Source organism: Ceratotherium simum, chromosome 11 (assembly GCF_057802395.1).
Source record: "Ceratotherium simum simum isolate JZ-2026a chromosome 11, ASM5780239v1, whole genome shotgun sequence".
Lineage (NCBI taxonomy): Eukaryota > Metazoa > Chordata > Mammalia > Perissodactyla > Rhinocerotidae > Ceratotherium > Ceratotherium simum.
This window is the reverse complement of record NC_141910.1, coordinates 70,708,153-70,724,947: the sequence shown is the minus strand read 5'-3', so window position 1 is coordinate 70,724,947 and position 16,795 is coordinate 70,708,153. Positions and strand designations below refer to the sequence as shown.

General features: G+C 39.2%; 1 protein-coding gene across 2 annotated transcripts in view; it reads left to right on the top strand.

The window, feature by feature from the left end:
* RNF144A (ring finger protein 144A) overlaps positions 1–16,795 on the top strand; it is a 121,687-nt gene that overhangs the window by 10,191 nt on the left and 94,701 nt on the right. The window contains exon 1 of one of the 2 annotated variants that reach the window (XM_004436446.3): positions 15,953–16,021. The exons of the other annotated variant lie outside the window; for it this stretch is intronic. The gene's annotated coding sequence lies outside the window, so the exon portion shown is untranslated. Of the gene's footprint in view, positions 1–15,952; positions 16,022–16,795 lie in introns of those variants that run through there. 2 annotated transcript variants of the gene reach the window in all.

Sequence of the window (16,795 nt, the reverse complement as noted above, 5' to 3'; positions counted from 1 at the left end):
TTTGTGAATGCTACCACCTGCGCCTGGCCTGTCTCAGCATGTCCTGACTTACTCTTACAGTCACTGGATGTGTTGCCCTGCAGCTCGCTGGCCTTTCACCCAGATCCTGTTCTCTGGCTGACCTCCTCAATGGTGCTTGCTTCATTGCTGGCAGCGGTGCTTTCTTCATTTGCATCCCTGCTTTCGTAGCTGCCCAGTATTTTCTTCTGCATCTTGCAGACTTGTGGCTTTTGTAGGTCTGTTCCATTCTCTAGCCTGTTCTCCCTGCCTGGCTGCATTTCCTGCTGTCACCTGACGTATATCCCCGTGGTCCAGGGCATCCTGCCCCCATCACCTGCTTTCTCCTGCATCCCAGCCTCCCAGCTTTCCCTGATTCCCTCCCAGCTTTCCCGTGCTTTCTCTGACAGTCGTCCTGGCTTATCCTGCAGATCCTCTTTACTGTCGCTTCCCAGGAGCTCTGCGTGGCCTCTTCAGGCCTCGCCATGTCCCTGCGCTGCTTTGGCATTTACTGGATGACATGGAATTGAGTCAGCATCCTTTTACTCCCTGGACATGTCAGGCATGGTGCCTAGGGCCCACGAGCCTTGCAAAATTGAATATTTTTAAATCTTGAAAAGAACTATTAGCTCCAAAGTATTAAAAAAAAAAACAGAATTGATGTTAACGCGTGTGTCATATTATGTTAACAAAATATAACAGTCATTTAGTCAACTGAAACTCAAGGCACAGTTACATAGAAATTATGTTTAACCTGAAATCGGGATGCTCTTTAGTGGTTGGCGTGATGGGTGTGAGGTGAGGCCCCTGGAATAAAACATCCCTGAATTAAGTACTGCCCTGCATGCTTTTGTCTTCTTTCCAACACTCCTTGACAGTGGAGATGAGACTCAGACTTTGATATTTATTGGTCACATCTTCTTGGGGTGAATGTAGGGCAGGCTGGGCTCCTAGAGGAAAGAGACGTGTCTTACTCAGTTTTGAATTCCCAGCACAGGACCTGGTACATTCAGCTACAGTGTGCTAAACTTTTAACTGAATCCAGTACATTTTTTAAAAAAATAAACAACATTAAGATCCTGCCTGAAGGTTTATGTTTTCTTTTTTCCTGAAACACCAACATATGGTGGTTTTTAAAACCACTGGCGTCTGTAAACTGACCCCAAATGGCAAAAACCCTTAGCTGAGCTGCTAATAAAAATAATCATCCAGAAGCTGCAAACCTGGTTTGTATGATTTTAGTTTAAATTATATTTGGATCTTTCCTTGTATGGACTCTATATACATTATCTACACCATACTGTTTCTCTAGAAATCAGTCTAGTTACAATATAACTACCATTATGTGATAATAAATGCCTTGGGTGGTAAGATAAGGATTTTCTTGGTAAACATGAAATTATTATTGTTTAAAATTTTTTTTCCAAGAGAAATTAGCTAAAAGGAACATTTGCTAGCGTGATCAAGTGGGCTCTGCTGCAGAGCTGGAAGCATTTAAATATAAATCCTGTTGCCTCAGCAGGAAGAATGAATTTCTAGGCCTAAACTGGGGGAAGGTATGGCTTAAGGATAAATGCATGATTTTTATTTGCAACTGCATGATTATTTCAGACAGTTGCACTTTGGGGAATCTAGCTCAAGGAAATGATACTAAATGTGGAGAAAAATAAATGTTTCACGCACAAATGCTTCTCTTCTTCTTTTTTTTTTAATAATAGCCCCAAATGGAAACCATCTAAATATGGTTAAGTAAATATCCTGCTCTAATTACATCAGATTTCTGAGATTGTGGACATGGGAAAATGTTTATAATGTATCATTAAATGAAAACAATTATGAGACCAAATTGTATATACAATATGTCTACAAACATGGAAAATATGCTGAGGAAAGGAATCATAACTCACAAGTATTGTGACATTTTTTTCTGTTTTTGATATTTTTATTGTGGTAATATTTCATTTTATAGTGAAATAAATGATTTTAGTTTAAAAATTGGTTAATTGTAAATTCTGCCCACCAATACACACAAATTTTATTACTTCATACACAACAAATGTATATTTCAACAAATAAATTGACGCTGTGTCTCAACTGGACATTGTGCCACAGTGGGCTTGAAGAGAAATGAGTAACATACAAAGAGAAAACCCTCCTGTTACTAATAAACAAAACAAAGCAATACAAACCCCAACATTTTTCCTGAAGGGGGGCTTTTTCAGGCATACTTTTATATCATGCCCCTGCAGATCTGAGCAATGACAGTTAATGTCAGAACCGTGACAGTGTGGCCCCACGAAGTCCAGGTCATCCAGTGCCCAGTGGTTGTGGTCACTCATTGAGCTGAATGCAGCAAGACCACAGGGACAGGGGCTTAGAATCCTGCTCCAGACTTCAGATCCCATTTGAATCTTCTGCAAAGACTTTAACCTCTCTGTAATTGTTCCCATTTTATTCACCTAAAAAGTGAGAATGGTCTTAGGGTTACTTCTTTTTCGGGGCTACTCTGAGGAGTAAATAATTCGGGAATAAGAAAATTTAGAGATAAACATTTAAGGCCTGTCCAAAAGGCAGAATCACAAATAACCTGTTGGAATTAGTTCCACAGGGAGGCAGGCAGCCAGGTGTGAGATGTGAGGAAGCGGTGAGGGCTGTGGGAACTTGGACAAACACTGACCAAAACACTCAAATTCCATCTTGAAAACACTTCCTGGTTGAGTAAAATACTGCCCTTCTGGTCTACAAACATGGAAAGTATTAGACCCATCGAGGTGGTTAATATTTTCTCTAGCTTTTCAGCTAAGGATAGGACAGCCTAAAAGAAAGAATGCCTTATGTCTTCCTTTCTCTACTTTTCTTTTCTGATTGTTGTTTTCTTCTAAATTTTCTGGGGAAATGTGAGCAAACCATGGCATTGCTGGTAGACAGAGCAGAGACGTGGCTTGGGCTGAGGTTAGCCATGCACCCTGTTCTTATTGAAGGCTCAGACCCGTATGTTTCATATACCGTCTTAACTTGCACAATTTTAGCCTGACTATACGTTTATCAATTTTATTATCTTTCAAAGAACCAGCTCTTAATTTTGTTGTTTTCTCTCTTGTTTTCCTATTTGTGATTATATCAATTTCTGCTCCTGTTTGTGTTATGTCTCTTCTTCTGCTTGCTTTAGGCTTAAATTCTCTTCTTACTCTGGTTTCCTAAAGAGGAAGCTTAGAGTCCTGATTTTAGATCTTTCTGCTTTTCTAATATATACATTTAATGCTATAAATTTCCCTGTAAGCACTGCTTTTGCTACATTCTATTCATTTTGATAAGTTGCATTTTCATTTTCATTCAGTTCAAAATGTTTGTTAGTTTCTCTTGAGACTTCTTCTTTGGCCCATGTGTTATTTAGAAGTGTGCTGTTAAATCTCCAGGTATTTGGGGATTTTCCAGCCATCTTTCTGTTAAACTATTCTTCCAATTTAATCCCATTTTGATGTGAAAGCATACTTTGTATGATTTCTGTTTTTTTTTTAATTTGTTAAAGTGTGTTTTATGGCCTGGAATGTTCCATGTGAGCTAGAGGAATGTGTGTTCTACTGTTGTTGGATGGAATATTCTATGTGTCAAATAAATCAAGTTCATTGTTAGTACTATTCAGGTCAACTGTGTCCTTACTGATTTTCTTCTGCCTGCTGAATCTGTCAGTTACTGAGAGGAGTGGTGAAGCCTCCACCTATAATAGTGGATTTGTCTCTTTCTCCTTACAGGTCTGTCTGTTTTTGCTTTGTGTATTTGATGCTCTGTTGTTAGGTGCACACATGTTTAGTGTTGTTGTATCTTCTTGGAGAATTGACCCTTTATCATTATGTAATGTCCCTCTTTATCCCTGATGATCTTTCTTGTTCTGAAATTAACGTAGCTACTCCAGGTTTCTTTTGATTAGCATTAACATGGTATATCTGTCTCCATCCCTTTACTTTTAACCTGAGTCCTTTTATTTAAAGTGGGTTTCTTTAGACAATATATAGTTGAGTCTTGCTTTTGTATCCACTCTGAAAATCTCTATCTTTTAACTGGTATGTTTAGACTATTCACATTTAAAGTGATTATTGATATAGTTGGATTAATATCTATGGTGTTTATAATTGTTTTCTATCCATTGCTTCTGTTCTTTGGGTGTTTTTCCTCCCTCTTTTGCTGACTTCTCTGGTTCTGAGCATTTTATTTTATTTATTTATTTATTTATTTTTTTAACTTTTTGTTTATTGCAGTAACATTGGTTTATAACATTGTAAAAATTTCAGGTGTACATCATTGTACTTCTATTTCTGCATAGACTACATCATGTTCACCACCAAAATACTAATTACAACCCATCACCACACACATGTACCGAATTATCCCTTTCACCCTCCTCCCTCCCCCCTTCCCCTCTGGTAACCACCAATCCAATCTCTGTCCCTATGTGTTTGTTTATTGTTGTTATTATCTACTACTTAATGAAGGAAATCATGCGGTATTTGACCTTCTCCCTCTGACTTATTTCACTTTGCATTATACCCTCAGTGAACATCCATGATGTCACAAATGGCTGGATTTCATCGTTTCTTAAGGCTGAGTAGTATTCCATTGTGTATATATACCACAGCTTCTTTATCCATTCGTCCCTTGATGGGCACTTAGGTTGCTTCCAAGTCTTGGCTATTGTGAATAACGCTGCAATGAACACATGGGTGCATGTACCTTTACAAATTGGTGTTTTCAAGTTCTTTGGATAAATACCCAGCAGTGGGATGGCTGGATCATATGGTAGTTCTATCCTTGATTTTTTGAGGAATCTCCATACTGTTTTCCATAGTGGCTGCACCAGTTTGCACTCCCACCAGCAGTGTATGAGAGTTCCCTTCTCTCCACATCCTCTCCAACACATGTTGTTTCCCTGAGCATTTTATATAACATCATTTTATCTCCTCTATTAGCATATCACTTATATTTCTTCTTAAAATTTTTAGAGGTTGCCCTAGAGTTTTCAGTATATATATTTTTAACTAAACTAAGTCCACTTTCAAATAATATACTATACCACTTGATATGTAGTAATGGCATCTTATAACAGAGTGTCCTTGATTCTTCTCTGCCTCCCCTTATGACATTGCTGTTGTTCCTTTCCCTTATCCATATGCTGTCACCCAATACATTGTTGTTATTACTGCTTTAAACAGTTTTCTTTTAGATCGATTAAGAATAAGAAGAAGGAAATATTTTATTTTACCTTCATTTATTCTTTCTTTCTCTTCCTGTGTTTATATTGGTCTTAGTTTCTAACATATTTTCCTTCTCTCTGAAGAAGTTTTAACATTTCTTGCAAGGCAGAACAACTGGTAACAAATTCCCTCAATATTTGCTTCTCTGAGGAAGTGTTTATTTCTCCGTTAGTTTTAAAGGATAGTTTTGCTGGAAATAGAATTTTAGGTTGGTATTATTTTTCGTTCAACACTAGAAATATTTCACTTCACTCTCTTCTTGCTTGTTTGGTTTCTGGAGAGAAGTCAGATCTAATTCTTGTTTTTGCTCCTCCATAGTTACAATGTTTTTCCCCTTCTCTGGTTTCTTTCAATATTTTCTCTTAGTCTTTGATTTTTGTAATTGACTATGATATGCCTAGGTATACATTTTTTGCTATTTTTTCTGCTTGATGTTCTCTGAGCTTCCTAAATCTGGATTTTGTGTCTGTCATTGATTTTGGAAAATTCTCGGCCATTCTTGCTTCAAATATTTTTCTGCTGTGTTCTCTCTTTCTTCTCCTTCTGGTATTCCAATTATGCATATGTTATACATTTTGAAATTATCTTACAGTTCTTGGATGTTCTGTTCTTTTTTTTTTTTATACATTTTTTTTTCTGTTTGTATTTTAGTTTGGGAACTTTCTGTTGACCTTTCTTCAGGCTCACTGATTTTTCTCTTGGCTGTGCTCACTCTATTGATGAGGCTGACAAAGGCATTCTTCATTCTTTACAGTGTTTTTATTCTAGCGTTTCCTTTGATTCTTTCTTTAAAATTCCATCTCTATGCTTATATAACCCATTTGCTCTTGCATTTTGTCTACTGTTTCCATTAGAGCCCTTAATGTATTAATCATAGTTATTTTAAATTTTCTGATAATTCAGTATCTGTGTCACATCTGTGTCTGATTTTTATGCTTGCTCTGTCTCTTCAGACTGATTTTTCTTGCCTGTGAGCATGCTTTGGGGGTTTTTTGTTGTTGTTGATAGCTGGGCATGATGTATTTTGTAGTAGGAACTAAGGTAAAAGGCCTTTAGTGTGAGGTTTTATGTTACTCTGGCTAGGAGCTGAGCTGTGTTTAATGTGTGCTGAAGCTGTAGGTGCCAGAGGCTTCAGATTCCTCTAGTGTCCTTTTTCTGTCTCTTCTGTTGTGTTTGGGGTTTCCTAAGAACTCCTCATTAGGTAGTGTCTGTTTCTTGCAGTTCTTTTCAGCTGTAATTCGTTGTTATCATACTGGGACCCTGTTAATGGGGAGGTAAGTCGAGGGGCAGGGGAGTATTCTGTACTCTCAGGACTAAACCTGTCTTTTAGCAGGCCTGTGTACCTGGGCTGTGGCCTTCACAAGTGTTTCTGAGCTATTTTGCCCCTCCTTAGGTGAGGCAGGGAGGCTAGAGGGGCTAGAGTTGGGTCATTGTCCTTCCTTGGGTGAGGAGGGGCCTGCAGAATGGGCCTTTGTTATGGTGACTGCTCTGGGCATATTTCAGCTGGTTACTCTTCCCCTGGCCAGAGCCTGGAATGGCATTTTCTTGTCTCTTCACTGTGAGTACCTGGTGGGCTTCCTGGAGGTCAAACCCACAAAAGTGTGGGGTTCCCTCAAGACTATGGCCCCTAGGAGTTTCTTTCTCACTGTCAAGCTAGTTCATACTCAGCATCCAGCAAGTCATGAAATTACCATGTAGGTGTTCCCATCAGTTATGGCCCCAGCAGATTCACCTCTAGGTGAGCAGATCTCTGCTGTGACTCTTTGACTTGACCCCTCTCTAGATTTCAGGGGCTTGGTTTGCTCTGTGACCTCAGTTTTCTGATGGTTCCAAGAAGTGGCTGATAGCTGGTGTGTCCAGCTTTTTCTCATGAGGATGTGATTGACAGCTTCCTGGTTGTTTACACGTCAGAGCTGAAACCTCAAGTCTCCAACCCTCACATTTTGTACCCATATGTGCTATTCTGCCTCGCTGTCATTTTTTCATTTATAAGCCCCGTGAGGGCGTTGGCCGTGGTAGTGGAGCAGGCACCGATGGAGATAGGGCTCTCAGAACTGCAGTGTGAAGCTGGGAAATTTTATGGGTGTGGGTCCTGATTTTCTAACCTATAACTAAAATGTAACAAACCCTGTATTCCTTTCCAGCTTGGGATCTAACTTTCCAAGTTACTCATGATACTTTGCAAGATGTTCTGCATAGGTTGGGTGTTCAGAATTTTCAGTTGACTGATAACTTTTTGCCCCATTAGGCAGAAAATAATTATCTATATAAACTTTGCATGGATTGTTTCATCTTTCTGTTATCTGTGGGACGTGATATAATTACAGATATTAGGCCTTCAAATATTTTTGAAAAAAACGTAATGAATGAGTTGGATGGAATTTTTCCAGAAAATATTCTATTTAAATTTAAATTTTTAAAAATGATGTACAAGAGAACTCAGACACAAAAGGTCACATATTATATGATTCCATTTATGTGAAATGTCTAGAATAGGTAAAACCATAGACACAGAAAGCAGATTGCAGGTTGCCGGGGATTGGGCAGAGGGGGAGTGAAAAGTAACTGCTTAAAGGGGATTGAGTTTTATTTTCGAGTGATGGAAATGTTTTGGAACTAGGTAGAGGTGCTGATTGCACAACATTGTGAATGCACTAAATGCTACCGAATTGTTAAATTTAAAATGGTTAATTTTATGTTATGTGAATTTCAATAAATTATATTCAGTAAAAAATACATTTGGTATATGAAAAATTCAAAAATTTAACAGTAAAAAGCTTTTACACTACGGAGCCGTTGTTCCTCCTGCCCTAGGCCTTTAGTTTCCCGAACTGGAGGCATCTACTACCACTTTCTTACATTTACTTGCATGCCAGCCCCCCTCCACCTCCCTTTTTAAATGGAAAATACTGCCTTTGTTTTTTCCTACTAAATTTGGAGAGTTTTCCATATTGGCACATAAAAGTCTACCTTACTCCTTTTCAACACTACATAATCAAAGGAATTGTTTTCTAAGTTCTTTCAAGTTGCTGTGTTTTATCTCACCATTCTAAATAAACTATTTTTTCCTGTGGTAAGGCCTCTACTATAACAAGCTTCTTATTTTGTGCCTAATTCAGTATCCAGTTGGGTGAATCAGTCGGCTCTTTGTGAGCAAGTTTGAACCTAAGAATCAGCTTCAATTTTATGAGTCGTTTCTTAGAATCGGGAATGATGGTAGAATTAGCCAAATGCCTTTTATTACAAGAGAATTAAAAAAAGAACTCATTTAATTAATTGATAGTCAATGACCCAATGAATTTGTTCCATAGCTATAATTTGACAAATATCTCCATTATTGAAGAATGTACTTTATTTTCTCCCAGAGAAGACAAGTGTGGAATAACTAACTGCAGGACAGCTTTAAAGGGATAACTGTGGGGTTCTGTGTCCCCCAGTGTGCAAGACCATTAGTGCACAATGCCCGTAAACAGAGATGGCTTTATTGGAGCCGGACAAGACTTCTATTCATATTAAACTCAAACAAATCACACATGTGAAAACCTCCACTTATCGTGTCTGCATAAGCTGAAATGCATAGAGCTATATTGATTTTTGAAATAGTAACTTGCAAGTTCAGCAGCAGCTAAGAGACGGTTCTTGACTTGGAAAGTGAAATATGGGAGAGAAGCTGAGGGGTTGCCTTTGGATGCCTTTTGTGTATGTGTGTAAGAAATTGTAGGTAAGTGGAAGGCTCTCTCTTCATGAGCAGTGTTCTGTGCTGGTAACTAGTTGGCATCAGGTCTAAAAGTCCATTCATTCTGGAGAGAGAAAGAGACAGGAAGGAGAAGGAAGAGCCTCCACTAACTAACCCCTGTGATGATGTCAGAGCAGGCCCTGCTCGAAGGCTTTGCTTCAGGGAGCCGAGAATGCAAAGCCATGGGGCCTTTTCGTGGGATTTTAATTCAGAGTTTGCAATATGGTGTATTTATGTGATCTTTTTTGAGGCCAAAGAAAAATAATTATTTTCTCTCAAGGTGTATTATCTCGTGGGTAATCTGCGTCAAAAATCTTTAGCTCTAAAAATGTAAAGTTATAAATGCAGATAGTAAAAAAAAAAGTTCAATAGGAATAAAATGAAGAATAAAATTTTCTTTAGTCTAAAGTCATTATCAATAGGTATTTTTCTTTTTTTACATTCTTCTAGAAAAAAAATTATATGTGTGAGTGTATAACTTAAATTTATGTTCACGAATTGGATTATGTAAATTGTTTTGTACTATGCCTTTTATTTGCTGTTGCATCTTAGACATCTCTTCATACCAACACCTGCAGGTCCAGCCCATTCTTCACTTGTATGGATGGCACCATATTATTTATTCAACTTGTCCCTCTTGATGGGCATTTAAGTAACTTTCCACTGTTTGCTCTTGCAAAGAGTGCTATCAAGAATATGTTTTTGTATACATATGAAATATTTTTGCCAGTCTACCTATAGAGTAAATACACAGGGTGGCATACATGGGTCAAAGTATGTGTATTTTATATTTTGATCTGTTTCCAAATCATTTCCAAAATGGCATCCACTATTACACTCCTAAAAAATAAGTGAATACTCCTTTTTCAACACACTCAACAGGATTGTTTTTATTCAGCAATATTGAATTGTTAATCATGCTGATCTGATAGGTGAAATATGGTATCTTTTACTCTATTTCTTTAACTGCGAGTGACATCCAGCATCTTGTCAAGTGTTCATCACTATTTCTCTTTCGGTGAACTATCTATTCACATCCTTTGCCTCTTTTTCTATTGCAGTGTTTTCTATTGGTTTTTTCCTTTGTCAATTAGGGATATCAATTCTTTATGACATAAAATGAGAGTCATGTTCCCAAGCTTTTCACTTATTTCTTACTTGGCTTATGGTATTTTTTTCCATATAGAAATCCAGTTTTTATATAGTCGGATCTTTATGACTTTTTATTTTTAAAGTCTGCTTTGAAAGGCCTTCCTGCCTCCTGGGTAATAAATGATTTAGTCATGTTTTTTTCTAGTCAAGTTGTGGTTTTACCCTTAGGCGTTCTTAGGAAACAAGCCTGATTTTTTCCCACAAGTGCAGCCTTTGTCCCAGCAGTAGTTAGCGGATGACCCATCTTTCTTCAATTGTTTGGAGACACACCATAGAGAAGTATTGTAAGGTTTCTACATAGAAGACCCCATGGAGTAGAGGGTTCGTGCAGTAGCTTTGCCCTGGACTTACTTGGGCTGCCACTGACCAACTGTCTGACCGTGAACAGGGCTTTAACCTGTCTCCTCTGTGAATACACCTCTCGTGCAGTGACTGTGTGTTGGCCAATCCTGCACTTGCCACTTGGCTGAGGTCAGTGACCGTCCCCACTCAGACAACCTGTTTATCAGGGTGGGGTCGATACTCTCCTTGCTTCTTGTTGTTCCTTCTAGACCATGGCTCCTCTTCCTCCCTAAACTTCCCCTGCTCCCTTGAGACCTGAGCCGTCGTCAGTCTTGCTCATCCCTGTTCCTTCCTGTCTGAGTCTTCTGTAGACCCCCAGCCCCTCCACATTCACTGAAGATTTTACCAAAGAATCTGCTGTCTTCCTTCAGGTTGCTACTTTCACCATTTCTACACCTGCACAGAAGGTCATTCTTCCAAAACCTGGATCCCTCAGTTTCTCCCTTGACCTCATTCCAGTCATCCTGTCTTCTGTCTCTGTCAACTACCCATTCCCGGAGTGATACCCGATTATTCGGAGATCCGGACACCCAGCACCAGCTCTGATCTCCATCCTCCCTCATTGGAGCTAATCCTTTTGCACCTGGTCTTTAGAAGCACTTCATCCCCACTGGGATGTCAGCCCTGCTTCCTTTTCAGTGTTCACTGCCCCCCTTACATCCTCACACCTCTTTCTTCTGGAATGTGGTCCTTCCTCCTCTTTTCATAATCACCTGGCAAAACCCAGCTTCGGTTAAGTCCAGTTTCCTGCTGCTGTGCGCCTGCACCTGAGCCGCTGCACGGGGCTGGAGGCAACGCGCGGCCTGGTCCCCGCCGCCTTGTGTCTGACCACAGTGCCCCCTCAGCAGGGCCCAGCAGTCCTGCTGCATAAATCTCAGTGTGTGTGTGTGTGTGTGTGTGTATTATTATATTATATGTGTATAAAATATCTTAGTGTGTATATATATATATATATAAATATATAAAACACCTGAGTATATATGTATATACAGACATATATTACAAACTTCTGAAGGTTTTGAGTGGTGACTCCTAACCCTAATTTTTCTCATAAGCCTTCTTGTTTTGGTGATTCTAGCTGTACTTAGTTTGGTGAATTAATTTAACAAAGAATAATCTTATGTGTAACTCACTAACAAGACTCGTTTATATATTGATATACATACACCTTGTGAAAGAAATAAATGAGATAAATAATTTCTTTAATGCATATTTTGCACCAGGTTGACCTTCTCAGGTTATTCCAACCGGTTGAGTCTTGTGCATAATTGATGTAGCATCCCGGTTCATATAAAGGAGTGAGTTAATGAAATTATATTGAAATGAAATTGAAATCACCAGGGGAGTACATGCTCGTGAAATGAGAAGCCATGTCCTATACTTTAGTATATTGTATTTGCTTCAAGTGACAAAAAATAGTGCTTTTTTAAAAATCACTCAAGGGGTGAGGTGTGGGCATAAATGTTCCTACGCAGTCTGAACGCCTTGAGAGCCGGGACATGTCTTATCCATCTTTGTATCTCTCCTACCCAGTATCTCAGCAGGTGGTAGGGCTGGAAAAAAGATTGACAAATGGGTGAATATTTGCTGTAGGTGTTTCTGGTAGAACCCAGTGTGTGCATTCCTGGAGCTCTGCAGAACCAAGCCCTGAAAATAGCAGGGCTGGGGGGAAAATACCAGGTAGAACTGACCGCTGACTGTCTCTGCGCTTTGTAAGCGGAGCGCTACCAGAGCCACACTTGATACCTGGATAACTGTATCGCGGCTGGAGGCTGCCACAATGTACATTCAACATCTGGATGAAAAACCACCAGGTGAAATGCTGCAGCCCTTTAATTCCCGCCCGTGTGTGGTGCTGAGGCAAGGCAAATGCATGTCAGCTTCCTGACAGCAGGGATCTGGAAAGGTGGGGACTGGGGGCTTTGCAACCTGCCAGCAGCCTGAAAGCCACACAGGCTCACAGCACACCCCTCTGGGCGGAGAGCTCTGTGTGCAGCCGCTCTTTATAAATCTTTGTGTAATGCAGCTAAAAAAGTGTCCTCTTGTCAGTGCACCAGCTGAGCACAGAGCTTTTCTTTCCTGCTGAAGATTATAATTCTGTTTACTGGCTCTTTTTACCCGGGAAGAATGGCAGAAACATGTAGTAAAAGAGATTGTATTGTATTGTCTTTCGTTTGAAGGGTCCAAACTTATTGCCAAGTAAATGCAGAGAATAGACTTGCAGAAAACAGGATCACGTTTTCTGGAGTTGGTGTCTTGATGCTGTTCATGACCGAGGAGGAGCAGTTTCCACAGGTGAAGAGGCTTGCTCTGGGCCAGGACCTGGTGATGTTTGGGGTGGGGAGGAGCTTGCAGCTGTATCATTGAAGGCTTCAGGCTTCAGGAGCCTGGCCATGAGCATCACAAGATAATTCACTTTCTTAGGCTGCATTTGGGCAAAGCTTTCATTTTAGTAAAAGAGCTACCGACGAGATATATGGGTTTATCCACTGAGATGTATCTTATACCTACTCAGATTTAAATGTTTGCTGTTCTCTGATGCCAGCTTTGAAGTGACTAGAAAGACAGAATTGATTTTGTTCTTTGTTCCCTGACCAGAGACACCTAAAAATAAGCCAAGTTCAGATGCTGGTGTTGCTTTCCTGATCAGCAGAAGCTCTACTTGAGCAAAGAGAGAGTTTGGGAAAGTCTGGAGTTATCATGCCTTAATTCTCTTTAATTTTTTCTAGTTGGTATATTTCTTTTTATATAATAGTTTAATTGAGATATAATTCATGTGGTATAAAATTAACGATTTTAACGTATACAATTCAGTGGTTTTCAACATATTCAGAGTTGCGTAAGCATCACTACTGTCTAATTCCAGAACATTTTCAGTACCCTCTGAAACACCCTGTATCCGTTAGCAGTCACTCATTATTCTCCCCTACCCCGAATCCCTAGAAACCACTAATCTACATCCAGTGTCTGTGGAGTTGCCTATTCCGGACATTCCATATGCATGGTTTCCTGCAAGAGGTGCCTGGCTTCTTTCACTTAGCATGATGTGTTCCTAGTTCATCCGTGGTGTAGCATGCATGAGTACTTCATTCCTTTTATGGCCAAATCTGTTGCATGGATAGATCACATTTTGCTTACACATTCACCAGTTGATGGACATTTGGGTTGTTTCTAACTTTTTGCCTATTTTGAATAATGCTGCTATGAAAATTCGTGTACGGGTTTTTGTGAGGACATTCGTTTTCAGTTCTCTTGGGTATATGCCTAGGTGTGGAATTGCTGGGTCATATGGCAACTCTATGTTTAACACTTTGAAGAGCTGCCAGACTATTTCCCAAAGCTGCTGCACCACTTGACATTCCCAGCAGTAATGTGCAAGGTTCCAATTTCTCCACATCCTCGTCTGCACTTGCTATTATCTGTCTTTTGATTGTAGCCATCCTAGTGGGTCTGAAGTGGTATGTTATTGTGGTTTTGATTTGCATTTCCCTAATTTAATAATCAAGTTGAGCATTTTTTTGTGTGCTTATTGGACATTTGAATATCTATTTTGGAGAAATGTCTATTCAAATCCTTTGCCCATTTTTTATTTGGGTTGTCTTTTTATTGTTGAGTTATATGTGTACTATATTTATTCAGGATACAAGATTCTTATCAGATATATGATTTGCATATATTTTTTTGCTTTCTGTGGGTTGATTTTTACTTTATTTATGGCTTCCTTTGACACATAAAATTTTAAAATTTTGATAGGGTCCCAACTTATCTATATTTTCTTTTGTTGTTTGTGCTTTTGGTGACCTATCTAAGAAATTAGTGCTTATTCTGTGGTCACAATAATTTATTCCTATATTTTCTTCTAAGAGTTTTATTATTTTAGCTCTTACATTTAGATCTATGATCTATTTTGAGTTAATTTTTGTGAAAGGTATAAGGCCTGTGTCATGATTCATTTTTTGCATGTCAGCACCATTTGTTGAAAAGGCTATCATTTACCCATTGAATTGTCATGGCACCTTTGTCAAAAATCACTTAACCGTAAACATGGGTTTATTTCTGGACAATCAGTCCTAGTCCATTGACCTGTATGTTTCTCCTTACACCAGTATCACACTGTCTTGATTACTATAGCTTTTTTTTGACGTCAGGAAGTGTCACTCCTCCAACTTTGCTTTTCTTTTTCAAGCGTCTTTTGGCTATTCGAGGTCTCTTGGATTTCTATATGAATTTTAGGATCAGCTTGTCAATTTCTGCAAAAACAGAAGCTGGGATTTTAATAAGGATTGCATTGAATCTGCAGATCAATTTGGGGAGTATTGCTATCCTAACAATATTGTCTTCTACTCCATGAGCATAGGATGTCTTTCTATTTATTTAGGTCTTTAATTTCTTTAAATGATGTTTTAGTAGTTTTCAATGTTCAAGTCTTGTACGTCTTTTGTTAAATGTATTCATATTTTATTCCTTTTGATGCTGTTCTAAAGTGGGTCTCTTGTAGCCACGTATAGTTTTTATCCATTCTACCAATTTCTGCCTTTTTATTGGAGTGTTTATACCATTTAATGAAATTACTGAAAAGGTAGAATTTATATCTGCATTTCCCTATAGGTCTGATGTCTTTTGTGTTTCTTTATTCCTCTATTTTCCTTCTTTTGTGTTAAATAGTTTCTAGTACAGTCATGCATTGCTTAACAGTGGAGATACATTCTGAGAACTGCATTGTCAGGTGATTTTGTAGTTGTGTGAACATCATAGAATGTACTTGTACAGACCTAGATGGTATAGCCTACTACACACCTAGGATGTAGGATACTAATCTTCTAGGAACACCATTGTGTATGTGGTCTGTTGTTGGCCAGAACGTCATTATGCAGTGCATGACTGTATACCATTATAATTCCATTGTTGTTTATTTTATTTTATTATACATTTTTTTAGTTATTTTCTTTGTGGTTGCCCTGGGGATTACAATGAACGTAATCTTGCCTTATTCTTAATCTTTTTTCTGGACTTAAACCTCTCCCTGTAGGAGTCTCATTGGGGCAGAGCTGAATTGGTATGATTGGAAAAAGAGAGGACAGAATGGAGACCCAGGAACAGTTTGTCATCTGAGAATTGTCTGTGTTGGTGGATTTATCTGTTAACTTCTTGGTGGAATTTGGTCATTTTTACAGTAAACTTCAGTTCCTTCTCCATTGAGCTATGATATTTTCCAAATGCTTGATCTGATACGATTTCTAGTAATTATATCAGTAGCCTTCCCTCCTGGCTTGGAGATTTGGGAGGCTGATACTGGGTGGTTCTAAGTCAGCACGATGGACTTTGCCACCCTCCCCCTGGAACTTGCTCGCTGAGCGTCCTGTTGAGTCTGATAGCTCCCTGTCCCCCAGGTCTGGAGGGACCCTGGTGCCAGAGACCTTCTCCAACTTCTCCATATGGGCAGTCTGTCCTGAGGGAAAGAGCTGGCTGAATGCACGTAAGCACACCAGGACACCAGGGTTTGGCCAGAAGGCAGTTCCTCTCCTGCTCCCAGGACTTCTCAGAGGTAACTTGGAATTTGGAAAATGAAGGCTTGGAAACTTTCATTTATGTCTTCTTAGTGGAATCTTAGGCCATTGTTAGGAAAGACTGTAGGCCTGCCTGGGTGGATTTCTCTAATACCACTTAAGCCATACCATATGAGCAATTACTTAGTACTCTTCCCCTAAATGAACTTTACAGATGGTCCTCAACATATTATGTTAAGCTATTATAGTAGTTAATACTTTACAAAGATTTCCACATGGGTTCTCATTTACTGCTTATAATCGCCTTGTGAATTTGATACTGCTAGTCTTATTTTGTAGACCAGGAAACAGGTTTAGATCAAAGTGATGTATCCAGAGTCTCCTTGCTTCATGAACTCACTGAGAACATATGGATTGAGCTCCTGCATTGTGCTAGGCACTATTCTGACTCAGGACACACAGTGAACACAATAGATGCAAACCCCTGCTCTCCTGGAGATTCTAGTTTATTTGGGTGTGAGTGGGGTGTGGAGGTGGGGACATGCTTGGAGAGACAGACCATATACAATTGACAGCATGAAAAAGTAAATTACATGTTTGTTACAAGGCATAAATGTTGTAAAGAAAAGAAAAAGTAGACCAAGTTTAGAGGAGTGGGTTAGGTTGCAGTTTTAAATGGAGCAGTCAGGGAGGTCTTGTTAAAAAGCTGACGTTTGAACATGAATTTAAGAAGTTGTGGGAACTAGCCGTTTAGCCTCTTGGACAAGCGCATTTTAGTTAGAAGAAAAGGTGGGTGCAAAGGCCCTAAGGCC